The sequence below is a fragment of the Gobio gobio genome (assembly GCF_949357685.1).
Source record: "Gobio gobio genome assembly, chromosome: 17".
Classification (NCBI taxonomy): Eukaryota; Metazoa; Chordata; class Actinopteri; order Cypriniformes; family Gobionidae; genus Gobio; species Gobio gobio.
In genome coordinates this window covers 10,990,894-11,005,536 of record NC_137110.1, presented here as the reverse complement: position 1 = coordinate 11,005,536, position 14,643 = coordinate 10,990,894, and the positions used below count along the sequence as shown (strand labels likewise).

General features: G+C 37.1%; 1 protein-coding gene across 8 annotated transcripts in view; it reads left to right on the top strand.

Annotated features, from left to right (window-relative positions):
- Positions 1 to 14,643, top strand: part of chl1b (cell adhesion molecule L1-like b) — a 164,794-nt gene that overhangs the window by 85,932 nt on the left and 64,219 nt on the right. The gene's annotated exons all lie outside the window — the stretch shown is intronic.

Here is a 14,643-nt window from a genome sequence, read left to right as displayed (position 1 = left end):
AAGAGTTGCCGGTGGGACTTGAGTTAATGACGTAAATGACTTGTAAGTCGAATACTACAGTGTGAACAGAGACTTGTGGCGGCAGACAGAGGGAAACTGATCCAGGAGAGTAGTGGTGAGGACTTTGATTCATCCAAGTAACTCTTTTGAATATCAACAGGGTTTGAAATTAACTTTGTCACTCACCGGCCAATTTGGCTACTACATTATTATGTTTCTAGCCATTCAGAACTCCCAGAAAGTGGGAAAAAAAGAAAAAGAGAAATAAACCAGATTAACCGCGTCATATATAGGCCTATATATTTATTTATTATAAAATGTGAATTTCATACATTAATTTCTTATTCAAACAAAATCCTGTAATCCAGCCATCTCCTCCCTTTCTCTTTCATCCTCATCACCAAATATGTATTTTAGGTGGACAGATCAATATAGTACAAAGAACAGCAAACAACACACGGAACAAAATATCTTCTCAGCTCATCTCACTCAGCGGAGATTCTGCGCAATACGCTGTATCATGATGACTCACAAATTGAGTATTGTGCTTAATCTGTGCAGATTTGGCTTACACAAACTTCCCCAGCAAAGTGAGTAAACATAATAAGCTACCAAATTGGCTAGTAATTTGATAGTGTTACCCGCCACAGTTGATTTTTACCCGCATTTGGCGGGTTGGCGGGTGTTCACATGGTCGGCCAAAGCCCTTATGTGGCCCTAAGCAGAATTTTATTTGGGGGCCCCTCAGTGCCACCAATACGATTGACTATTGTCAATTATTGATCATTCACACACCCAGTATCAACGTTTTTACCCTTATACGGTTTTTAATTGTAATAGTAGCTAACCCACGAGGGTGGTCAGGTGTTAATATTCAAAGCCTTACAGTACTGCAGTTCAGACTGGGATATGTACTTTTTTTGTTTTTAAGTAGTCTCTTATGCTGAATATGCTCAGTTTCCCCCAGGATTCTTTGATGAATAGAAGGTTCAGAAGAACAGCATTTCTCTGAAATAGAAAGCTTTAAAAAAAATCCTACATTGTACACAACTGTTTTCAACACTCATAATCATAAATGTTTCTTGAGCATCAAATAATCATATTAGAATGATTTCTAAAGGGTCATGTGACACTGAAGACTGGAGTAATGATGATAAATTCAGCTTTGATCACAGGAATAAATTACACTTTATTCACATAGAAAACAGCTGTTTTACATTATAATAATATTTCACAATATTTCTTTTTTTACAGTATTTTTTTGATCAAATAATTGCAGCCTTGGTGAGCAGAAGAAAAACAAATGTTGATTTCTTTCAAACAGAGCTTTTATTTTGGCGAAAATAAAATGAGATTTTTTTGCATTCCATTCGACTGTGTATAAAACCCTTTTTATTTTCTAAATAAAAACTTCCAAAATGTAGGCTACACAATTTATAATTCCAAGGGGACGATATCTCTTGAAGAAAAACATTTACTGAGAAACGAAGCTATGCTGTAGCTACTCCAGGACATGCAGCACATCAGACATTCGCACTAAACCATAGCGCATTCTCAAATCCATCCATTCATAAAAAGTTTACAGGGCAACTGACAAGTAACGTTACGTTGTAGCGCTGAGTTTTCTCACACTTTGGACTTTGAACCCTGGCTAACAAGCGATTAGCGTCCGGCCGATGGCGCCGCGAGCTGTCAGAATCAATCCATGCATATATTAGAAAACTTAACATTTTGCAGTTTATTTAGTAGCCTAATTGTTTAAGGCCATTTCGCGATTTCAATCATCAAAATTACATACAGCAAAAAGTAATTTAATGTTCTCTTGGGGGCCCCCTGGTGGCCAAGGGGGCCTTAAGCAGCCGCTTAGTTCGCTTATGCCTTGGGCCGGCTCTGGGTGTTCATTTCAAACCCTGAATATGAATATTCGTTCATTAATTCTACAGGCTAAATCATTATGCCAGTAAGTTGTGAAAAGTGGTCACGAGCCTTTTGAGTGTTATCAGTGAGTCAATGAATGATTTACTTAATTGGCTTATTCAAATGAATGAATCAACCAAAACAAACCAAATGCATATCCTGAGTTATAAGTCCTTTTACTCCAAAAAACATGGCGAAAATTAATTTTTTAAGGCTATTGTCAGTATTATCTAATTTACTAAAGCACAAAATAAGATATCCAGAATCCCCCCCCCCGTAAAAGCTCTCTCATCTAATATGTCAACAAATAGAACCAAACATTTTAAACCTAGTCCTTTCCAATTTCCAGATTTTGTTTTTGGAAATGTATGCAAATGAGCATATATTTAAGTTCCACAGTGATATCTTGTAATAAAAAAAAAAAAATCCCTATTACCCTGTAGTGTCTCGCCTTAAATAAACTTTCAATAATATAATGTGCTTAGGCCATTTCATTGTGTTTATCATTATCATTCAAGTCAACATTCGGTGTAAAATGTACCTTCAAAATTGACTCACACTCTGACTTGAACGAACAACGCCCTGCAGATCCTTCATTCAGTTCATTCACAAACGAAATCCAGTGACTCTTGTTTAGTGTTCGTTTGGTGGGGCCAACCAATGTAATTATCCTTCATAACTCACATTTGAACTCTATTTGCTTATGTTATTATCTTTAAAGGCAGAGAAACAGTCCGATTTGCTTAAAAACACTGATTTGTTCAGATCCAGTAGATGTCAACTTATTAGAAAAGTTAAACAGCATTAATTATACAGATACACATTATATAGGCCATTAATTCTGAAAAGCAGACATGAGTTATAGGTGATATTGTTTTCATCTCTCATCTGTCCCTTGCTTTTTCACCTGGTGTGTATTTTTACACGACAAGAACATTTATGAGAGGAAGTGAGACCTTTTCCACTAGGGAACCCACTCCATAAAATCCAAGAAAAGCATGTAACAGGTTGATGATCAGGAACTGTTCTGGGTTTGGCACTTTTAAAATAAATTGCACTGTTGACCGGGGACACGTTAATCTCTGTCAGAGCAGTTCACGAGGGTCACAAGGTCATTTGCCATCTCTCCAATGGGGACTTAAGGTTAGGAGCTCTTTTCATTGATTACAGTTCTCTCGCTCTCTTTTCTCATCTTTTTTCACTCTTCTTCCTCTCTCGCTGCTTCATAATCCATCTGTACGTCTCAGTCAATACGCCTGCACGTCATTCTACGTTTTGCTCATCCGCTCTCTCACTCCATCAAAAAACAATCTCTCCACTTCTCCGTGCGGCAAGTTCTTGATCCACGCCCACGCCATCCCTCGCCCCCATCCATCTACATTTTGTCTCCTTCATTCACTCCCACATCCCTCTCCCATCCCCTGTCAACGACAGAGACGGTTTATGACTTCTGCTTCCCACTATCTTATTCCAGCTGTCTTCCACCTGCCCACATCTTTTCTATTCTTGCCCAAATGCTTGCTTTCTCCCTCAAAACATCCCTAAATTCGTTGCTTGTTCCCCTGTCCCATCCCATCCCAGCCTCGATGCTTTGTTCAGGCTGCTGTATTATTGATGGGCTGGTAATTGAACCGTTCAGTCTCTGGCATGCATGTGTAAAACGGACTAAAGAGGAGTCAAATCTCAGTTAGCCATATTTATTATTTAATATCGCTTCAACTTCTTAATCTCATTTAATTGTCTCTGCTTTCCCCGAACGGAAGTTTTAATTATAGATATGTTGTGTAGCTGATGGCTGTTGAGGTTGTTATTTATGCATTATTTATGCTGATTTTAACAGTTTAACGGCATGTTACAGCGTTGTGACTTGTAGTAACCATCATAAAGGACTCGAACAGTCAAGTTCTCAATTTGCTGATGGTTTAAGATTAATGGATATTTGTATTGTAGTAAGATAAAGACAGATGGGTGCTTATAAAGAAAGACAAATCACAAATGACACTTTAATATATTTGTTTCTCTAAGAGATTCATGAGATTAAATGTTGAGAAAATTAGATTTTTCGTTAGTTTGCTGCTTGGTTTTTTATCATAAGAAAAAGACACCATTTGTCTTATATGTCATATACTGTATCTGAGAGATCTCAACAATGTCTCACACTGTTCTCATCAGCTCATCTGGAATAGAAAGTCACATATTTATCACATTCTTCCAAGATTGATTTATCATATTAAAAGCCATATATATGTAACTATATGTAAACAATTCGTATCAATAGATGAGGAGAAACATCTGAGACAAAGCTGAGACATAAATTATCTTTGCGCGATCAACTCACTTTTTTTTTTCTGTCAGTGCCAAAGAGACTCAATAAGAGCAACGTCTGAGCCATAACTAATTTTTCTATTGTCTCTTGATGTGTATAGTTATTTTTAATATTTCTTATTAATCTAAGTGTTAAAAGCTATTATTTTTGTGAAAACCGCAATACATTTTTTTCAAGATTCTTTGATAAATAGAGAGTTCAATAGAACAGTTATTAGAAATATAAATATTTTGTAAGTTGTACAATTATACATGTCTTTACTGTCACTTTTGAGCAATTTAATGTATCCTTGCTGAATATAAGTATTATTAATCTATTTTATAAATTTAATCTTACTTCGAACTTTTGAATGGTAGTGCATCGCTGTTTCCTCAAAAATATTAAGCAGCAAAAAGTAATAATAATAAATTTTTCTTGAGCACCAGATCATCATATTAGAATGATTTTTGATGGATCAAGAAAATCACAGGAATTGTGTTTGTATGTAATGTGAGTATGTAATATCCTATTTCCTTTAATATGCTGTTGCCGCTGAAAATATGTAGCCTAAATGTAACAACTTTAAACATTTTCTCTTTTTGTTCACACTGTAATCAAGCTAAACAAGAGATTAGAGTGACTAAATGGATGAAACACTCTAATTAGAGCACAAAATGAGGAGAATTTGCTAATTGCTCTTTAGTGCTATAATCTCACCAATTTCTTAACTGTGCGGAAGAGATTACATCAGAATCTCTGGGTTTTATCCAAAGGTTTGAGAAGGATACACTGCCGTCAAGACTCTTCAGGCAGCAGAATATATTAATCCAGTTTGACAAGACAGGGATGGAGCTAATCCCATTAGTGGCCTGCACAGTGTGAACAGTAAGTTTTTATACTAAAAGGCACTTAAATGCTGAGCGTGCGCTGAATAGCAGATATCCGTCTACTTATTGACAGTGCTGTGGTATTGAAACCATCTGAAGTGGATTTACTGTAAACAGGTAGCTTTGCTAGCATTCACTCTTTCCTTGCCAGTTATTAAGATCGCCAACATGCACTCTTAAAGGGAGACCTCATTTACTCACCTTCATATCGGAACTATGGAAGCTTGTTTGCACCACTGAATAAAAAATAAAAAAGGTAATTGCGACTTTTAGTTCACATCTCACAATTCTGACTTTTTTATCATATTTGCTTGATATAAACTTGATATAAAAACATAAAATAAAGTCAGGAAACAAGCTTCCACATGGAACACAAAAGATATGTTCTAAAAATCTACTGAAAGTCAATCATCAAACGTCAAATTTCTTAAAAATATCTTTTGTGTTTCGCTGAAGTCATGTGGGTTTGGACCAACATCTCTTTAAAGTGAAAGCGCTTTTTTTATCAATACAATATGTTCTATTATTAAATTCTGAAAATGGTCCAAACTATTAAATATACAATATTTGTGCTAAATATTAGGGCTGGGTATTGACGCAAATTTCACGATTCGATTCGATTTCCATTCACAAGCTTTCGATTCGATTCAAATTTCGATTCGATTCGTTGTCAATTATTGTGGATATATATCAGATACAGTACAAGACACATTTTCTTAAGGAAAAAAAATATCTCAACTAATGCTGTAAACCATACATGGGTGTCAGTTTGTACTACATTAATGTAATATTGAATGTTAAAATTAACTGATTTAAATATAAACAAATTACACTCAATTATGTTTTTTTATCATTATAAAGTTATAATACTAACTTATTTACAATACTAACATTATCATATTTCTCCTCCAATTTGTTTTTGAAATATAAACATTTAAATGGTGGCAGTCATAAAAACTTGACAGATATATTCGAAATGCATTAATATTGAAGAACATTAAACATTATAATGAATATTTAAGTTAATGTGGTGCATACATTTATCAAAATGCTCATTTCTAGGGTTCATTTTCACTGAATGGTTTTTATGAGGTAAATATTACCTTACGTGACATTGTTTACAAGGGTTTTATTGACGTCTTTCCGCGGTTGAAACACTGGGAGATTACATGAGACATGATAGGGATTTTGGAAAGTTGTAATATATCTTTTAACATACCTTCAGATGTTCATTCATGTTTATTTCGCACTGTAACTGGTATTAAAGTGGAGGAGATGATTAGTTCATGTGAGCTGCACGCTGCCGCAGCGCTACTGCGATCTGTCACACCACATTAAAAGGCGCCAAAACTGTATTTTTTTCCCCGTAATAAAATGGATGTCATTTGAAATCTGATACTTTGTTTCATTTTAAAAGTAACAAAACACAAATATTATTGCGATTTTTGCGCTTATTTGGCGTTCATTCATAAACTGGTAACAGGATGACTAATTGATTCTTGGGATTTAAGAATCAATATTGGTTTGTAAAAATGAGAATTGATTAAAATCGAGAAGTCAATATTTTTTACCCATCCCTACTAAATATTCAATATCGATAGTGAAACATTTAAAAAAGAAATTAAATACAAATTTTATTTAATGGCACCGACTGTAGAGGTAAAGACAACAACTCGGTGAAATCAAGGCACCATCAGCCTTTGTTTTGAATAAGTGAACTCTAGCAGTGAAAATTAAATATTGTTCCTTTAAAAAAAAACACTGATATTGGTTATTAACCAATATTGCACAGATAAATTGTGTCTCCCTACATGTGAGCATTAAAAGTATTCTGGTTTGGTTATTTATTTAATACGGTCAATAATACTCAAGCAAATAGTGATGTTTTGGCGTTGACTGATTCTGTTGTGTGAGGTATAGACAGTGTTGTGCCAGTTCACAGCTTTTCTGAACTAGTTCAAGTTCAGTTCATACATGCTCAAAGTGAACAGTTCACGTTCAAAGTTCACAATTTTAATTCTGAACTAGTTCAAAGTTCAGTTCATTTTACTTTTTTCGTGAGATTTCAAATAAATACTTTTTTTCACACTACGAGCTAGAAATCACTATACGTTCCTTGAAGCTGCTCATTGTAGACATTTGCTCATGACACTGCAATTGTGGGTTTCTTACCAGGTGATGAAACTTGCAGCAGTACAGACAAGGTAGACCAGTTCTATACTTAGTGCAATGAAATCTACCAGCATTTAATTAAAAAAAGAATATATAATATGAAATATGTATATATTATTTGATATATATGATATTATATATACATATGTGTGTGTATGAAATGAGCAAAACTCTTGAATGAAGGTAATGAAGGCAAAACTCAAAGGCACAAAAAACTTCCACTAGCCATTTTTTTTTAAATTGCAGCGCTTTCTCTCACTCTCGTCTTTGGTCTGTCTCTCTCTCTCTCTCTCTCTCTCTCTCTCTCTCTCTCTCTCTCTCTCTCTCTCTCTCTCTCTCTCTCTCTCTCTCTCTCTCTCTCTCTCTCTCTCTCTCTCTCTCTCTCTCTCTCTCTCTCTCTCTCTCTCTCTCTCTCTCTCTCTCTCTCTCTCTCTCTCTCTCGCTCCTCTAGCCCTCCGCGCTCTCGTCGTTGCCTGCTACGCAGCGTTGCTATGCCTACCCCGCTCTGCTGCAATTCATCACGGGTAACGTTGTGCGGAAGCCAGTATGCTATTCAACTATTCTCAGCCGGACACTACGTTGCCCGCAATGCATTGCGCACACAATGTCAAAACCATTTCTGTCTGGTGATACATGATTTAAGCGGCACCAGCGAGAATACAGGAGGGAGGAACTTTCTCTCGTTACGTTTCAAAAGAGAAAACAGATGTCACTCAGTTTTCAATGGAAAACAAATTCCAACGTTCATTTACAGTGATGTCTGCCGTTCATGACACATAATGTGAACTAATTCACGTTCAAGTTCTTTATTAAAAAATGTGTTGCGTTCAGTTCAACGTTCACGAAAAAATGAGCGTGTTCAATGAACGCGTTCTTTTGAACTCGTTCACGCACAACACTGGGTATAGACGTGATTGTTTTTCCTCGCAGGGTTGACCAGCCAAGTACTCACACCATGCCTCCCTTCTACTGCCAGTTTGCTTCCTATTTTTCCACTGTCCTGATTTACACTTATCCGCCATGCTAAATGAGTCTTCACGGTGGGCGAGGCGAGTGCGAGAGGGGCAGGACGCCATCAGTCAATTGGGGAGAAAAGCTTGCTCTTGATTTCTCTCGGCCCAAATTCTACCTTCTCCTCCTTCTCTGGCTCTTGCTCTAGACCACTTTGGCCAGGCAGTGCCAGGTCAAAGTTCACACGGACCTTCCCACGCTGGGCAGCTTTTACCCCTTGCCAGTATCATTAGACTGAGATGTGGAGATTAAGAACAGGCTGTAGCTGTTAAGAAAGTCCCACTTCAGTGTTTACAGGGTATTTCGGCTGTATGGGGATGAGCTTTGTTTGAATGTTGCAGATTGAAATGTTTAGCGGAGCTGCCCTTGGTTGCTACGTTGTCTTCCTGACACTTCCTTACAAAATCCACTTACGAGTGAATGGAGTTGGTTGATCTGACCCTTGTTGATCCATTTATAACTGCAAGATTTAAAAAAAAATATGAATGAAATGCTCTTTTACAGGCCTTTAGGCCATCTAGTTTAAGACTCTTTTATGAGCCTCAGTATGCTTTGTGATATACAATGCTAGAGAGTGTTTAAGCGAAGTACCAAAGCAACTAACTTAGCTGTATTTTTCAGTAGTGTAAGAGTTACATTGTTTGAAAAATACAAAAGTGCTGCTTTTCCAATATTTTTTCCAATGAGTTGTCGTGTAGCATCTTTCATATGTAGCGTTGGAAAGTTTGATTCATTCAAGTCCATCCATTTCCACTAAATCACTCTTATAAGATATATACACTCAGTATGTTTCATACTAAATGACTCACTCTGTCAAAAATGTTGCTATGGAAAATATGGATTTATTCTAGTGAATCTGTTCATACCAAACAAGTCTCTCTCACACATACAATATGTTGCAGTCATTTGATTCATTCTAAGTGACTCTCTCTTTCTTACACGTTGCCATGGGAAGACTACTAAAAAACAAACTAAAAATGACTCTTCTCACATGTTGCATTCGAAAGTCTGATTCATTCTAGGGAATTGGTTCATTATAAAGAACTCTCTCTCTTATATGGTCCTGTCTCAAATGGCACCCTTCATATGCACTTTCGAGCAACTGCCGTGTGCACCTGTCCGTTAAGTCCGCGAGACCGTAGGGTGTATCATTTGTCATTTTAGGTCTCAGAAAAGTGTCGCGAGCGCCCCCTTTGCGGTCAATATGCGCCCTTGATGCACACTTTTGCAAAGCCCACACTGATGTGAACTCTGCAGCAGACTTCTTCCCGACAGTCAAAGCGGCGTTTCGTCATGAAAGTGCGGACTCGTAGGAAGACCGCAAGGGTTTAGGGTGCCATTTGGGACAGGGCAAATGCTGTGATGTAAAGTCAAAAGATTCATTCTAGTGAATTGTTTTACTCAAATGGTGCATGTAAATGAACAGATGAACACAAATCCAAGTCCAAGTGCACCATTTCAGATCTTGTTTTATAGCAGAATATTTAAGTTAAATTCTGCTGTTTTAATTATAGTGATGTAAATTATGGTGTTACTAGGTTTTACTTGTATTTAGGATAAATATTTGTATTTAAGCTCGTCAACCCTCCTGTTACCCTCAAATCTGGTAACATGTTTACCCACTGGTGTCAATTTGACCCCAGCAATTGAAACCTCCAGAATATGATTTTTTAAATGACGTCTCAGGTCATTTATGGCTGATAGCATATCTGGTGGGCCCTGGAACCATTTTGATGACATTAGGGTGGAGTTTTCATTCATTCAAAAACTCTCATTACTCCTGTGCCTGAAAATCTGATCTGATTACGTTGTAATTTATATCATGAACTCATGATATTAGTACAAATAGGCCCGGTTTCACAGACAGGGCTTAGACTAAGCCAGGATTAGGCCTTAGTTCAGTTAGAGTATTTAAGTAGCTTTTACAAACAGACATATCTTAAAATGTGCCAGTACCAGTTTTTTTTTTTTTTTTGTCTCAAGATGTACACCAGTAATGTTTTTATAAGGCATATAAAAACATTACTGGTGTACATCTTGAGACAAAACAATGGCTTTGGCATATTTTTACATATGTCAGTGCAAGTTGCTTTCAGTTAAAACAGCTCAAACATGCATTTTAGTCTAGGAATAGCTTACGCCTTGTTTGGGCTCAGGGAATTAGTGCAGTAGCAATAATCCAGGACATTGTATTGGATAAGGAAGGTAAACATATGCCACCAGTAACATGCCAAACCGTCCAATAAATCACAATCCAATTAGCTTAATTCTTTACCTTTTGATTTTAATCTGTCTACCAAAGCTAGCCGCCATCTGTGTGAGCAGTCTCAGGGCAAATGGTAGAGCCTCAGGCATTGTCGTCGGGTCCAAGAAACACATCCAAGTTCGACAGACCGTAGCCACAAGCCTTTCATTATGACAGTCAAGGGGTGTAGTAACCCATCCTCTATAGTGACATCACAGAGGTCATCTCAGGGGTCGCTATAACCAGCACTGAATCGTAAAAGCTTCCTGGCAGAGTTAATACTATTATGAAGAAATGCAGGCATGTGGAGCAGAGTTCAAGCCCATCAGAAAACAAGAGCCCCCACTGAGGAATGAAGGGAATCGACTCATTCACACAGTGGTCAATTATTCAATCACTTCTCCGCTTACTGGTGTTTGACCTCTGTGTTTCCTATCGGATTTGTTAAGCAGAGGAGAAGATTAAGGGGAGGTTGGGCTTCAGGGGTCTGGCTGAAAAAAGGTGGTGATTGAAGCAGCTGGTGGGTTAAAATGGAGGGGCAGTGCAGTTATCGCTCACCACTGGCCCCAAAAGCTGAAATAAAGAGAACACACAGCCCTGCACCAATCAAATCCCTCTTTTGACTTTAATTAGAGGCCTGAATAAGTTACCTTAAATTGTTACAAAGAGTCATCACTGGTTTTCTGTGAACTCTTGAAGGGCTGGAAATGACTGATAAAGTTGTATTTTGTGAGCTTTGGGCCTCCCTTTTTATGTTCTCTCTTTCTCTTCCGTCCTCCCTGATACTCTTTTGTTCTCATAGTTAAGCACTGATCCATTTTATTGTGTGTTTAACTAATTAAAGTCAAAAAGGAAGTGACCTAATAAGCTCAGGGTCCAGCCTACATGAGAACGGCTTTTGAGCATCAGTGAGACACTGTTGTAAAATTTGTTTAGATGTACAGCCATTGAGATTTTATCTCAAAGTACCTTGGGGGCCTCAAAATAATAGGCACAGTAATGTATACACTGTATCACAATAAATGGACAGAGTGTTTCATATACAATACTTGAATGTTTAATATTGTGCACAGCTGACATACATTATTTTACAATATTAAATGAACATATAATGTATGAGAAATATAAAATTTGTATTAAGCTGACACTCTATTTGTATGCTTTATTTGTCAGTAGAATAAAATAATTTATGATTAATCACATATCTCATTTTTTGTACGTAATCTGCTACTGGTATGCACATTATTTGCCATTCATCACACATCTGTTGCCCTGCATGGTTGCATACAAATCTTGATTAATCTTTTTTTTTTGGGGTTACTTTTTTTGTACATAATCTGCTACTGATAAGCCTGTTATTCATCATTCATCACACATCCCCTGTGCATTATGTTTTTTAGATTGCCCCTTTTATTCTATTTTAAAGGTTCCTAATTCTGTTTTTTACAATAGAGTTGCATGCGTCAAAGGTAAAAAAAAAAAACACTTGAATGTTCTCATAATATACATTGCAGCATCACCTCATTTCTAAGAGTATGAAAACGGTTTGTTCGAAGATTCAGTCTCTCTAAACCCCTCCTTTCCGTGAGCCTACTCTGCTCTAATTGGTCAGACAGCCCTGTATATTGTAATATTGTGATTGGTCTACTGCTTACAGCGCATGTCAAACGAAACAAACTCTTCCAGGCCTCAGCTACAAGTGTTTGACCGCGGGTCAAAGTAGACGTTGTTCACGGGCAGCCAATGAAGACCATAGGCTGGCATTATGCAAATGTGTTACATTGTTATGTAGGTACAGTATGTAACAGGAAGTGAGACTGGAATTAATGACGACTCGTTTTGGCAGTTCAGAATCGAGTCAATACCTGTATTTGTTGTGCACTTTGAACTTTAAAACATTGCAGGCATTTTACATTCACAATCAGCTATATTAGACACTGCATGAAATTTAATATTCAAAAAAGCACAATAGGGGCACTTTGACAATAGGGGTGGGCAGCCAAATCTCAGCTCCATTTAACATATTTCATTTTTTAAATCCATTTTCCAGAATCCCACTGATTTTTCTAATAAACAAAAAAGTCTGCAGATTCTTGGCCCTATCAAACACCCGGCACAATGCGACGCCAGGTGCAACGCAAGTGTTTTTAGCTAGTTTCAGTTTGACGCAGTTATAATTTTCACGTCCAGCGCCATGTTGTTTTGATTAGCAAATGCTCACGCCCATCTGTTCGCCCATGGCAGGCTGGTCTGAAAACGAGGTGTGTTTAGGCGCATTGTTGGGGTGTAGCTATTTTGAGGCAACTGAAAACGATTGTGCCATTGACCAACCAAAACCTGTTCTAAAGTTAATAGCGCTAGGGATGCACCGGTTGACCGGCCAAAAACGGTTTTTCACCGGTTTTCTTTGTATTTTTCTGCCAATTTTTCCGGAAGTGCGCCCGCGTGCACATACGCCTATATTGCAATCATTCGCAAACATGTCACTTGTGTGTTACAACGGAAACTGGAGAACTGAGGGAAGAGACGAGATACGCTGAAGGGAATGAAGAGCCGCTTTCCTGCGCGTGCTGAAGTTGCGCGAGCTTACCTCTCCGCGCCCTGCACGAGCAGATAGTGAGCGTTTGTTCAGCTCAGCTTCTCACGTGATCGAATGAGAACGAAACAAACTAACTTGTGAAAAAGCCGAAATACTTCTTTTTGGAGCCTAAAGAAGAACATATATGCACTTTTGAAATGAAATACTATCAGTTCTGTAGCCTATAGGATGATCATTTTTATTTGGTAACACTTTAGAATAATGGTCATTAGTTAATATTAGTTAACTACATTAGTTAACATTAACTAATAATGAACTGCACTTATAAAGCGTTTATTAATCTTTGTTAATGTTAATTTCAACATTTACTAATGCATTATTAAAATCTTGTTAACATTAGTTAATGCACTGTGATGTTTATATTAACTAACGTTAACAAAGATGAACAAATACAGTAACAAATGTACTGCTCATGGTTAGTTCATGTTAGTTAATACATTAACTAATGTTAACTAACGACCATTATTCTAAAGTGTTACCTTTTATTTTACCTTAAAATTACATTGACTTAATTTGATTTAAAAAGCACCTGCTGTAGCATCTTAGTTTTTTTTCGTTGCACTAAACATTATTTGATTTAACATTTTGGAACAATTATATACTTTGGTTTTATTTAATTTCACTGGTAAAGACTTTTTTTCTTTACACTGAATTTAAAAACAAATGCTGATTTAAGTAACATCTTTGTTTGGATTGCAGAATATGCAGTTGATGCCTTTAATTTCACCTTTCAGCCTTTTAATTTCCAATTAAATTTCCTGTTAATTTCAGATTGAGGACTTGTTTTCATTAGCCAAAAGCCAATTTAGCCTGTTAAATACCAAATAAACATCTTGTTCATGTATATTTTCATTCTTTTATTGTGTAAAAAAATCGGAAATCGGTATCGGAATCGGACAGTTTTCTTAAAAAAAATCGGTATCGGAATCGGCCATGTAAAATCATGATCGGTGCATCACTAAATAGCGCAGTATTTTTTGTGTTATTTAAAGGGCACGTTAGTAATAGGCGGGTGCACAACGTGCGTACACTCTGCTTATTACACACACATGGATGCGCAGCATCACACAAATATGCCAAATATTAAAATGTATCCTGCCAAATATAAAAAAAGTTCTCCTCTCTGCAGAAGCGCACGGTCTTTCCGCTCACAAAATTCCGCCATGTAAATATCGATTCCGCCATGATACAAGCACAACTGGCTTTTAAAGGGAATGGGAGATGACCCTCTGTCTGACCCTGCTTTTAGGTGTTGTAGACCAACAGGCACCATGAATAACTGCAAATGGTCTCCGTGATACACTGTAATTGTATTGCAGATTTTAAAGTACATAGCTGATTCCCAGTACATCATGGATGGTGAACTCCATTAGAGTTTCTCCGATCAACTGCGGCATTTTATTGCAGCACTGTTATGAATCTGAAGAGAAAATTGGCATGAACTCCATTTGTCTCTGGCCAGATGTCTTGCTGGCGCCAGATTCCAAAAGGTTAAAGCAACTACTGA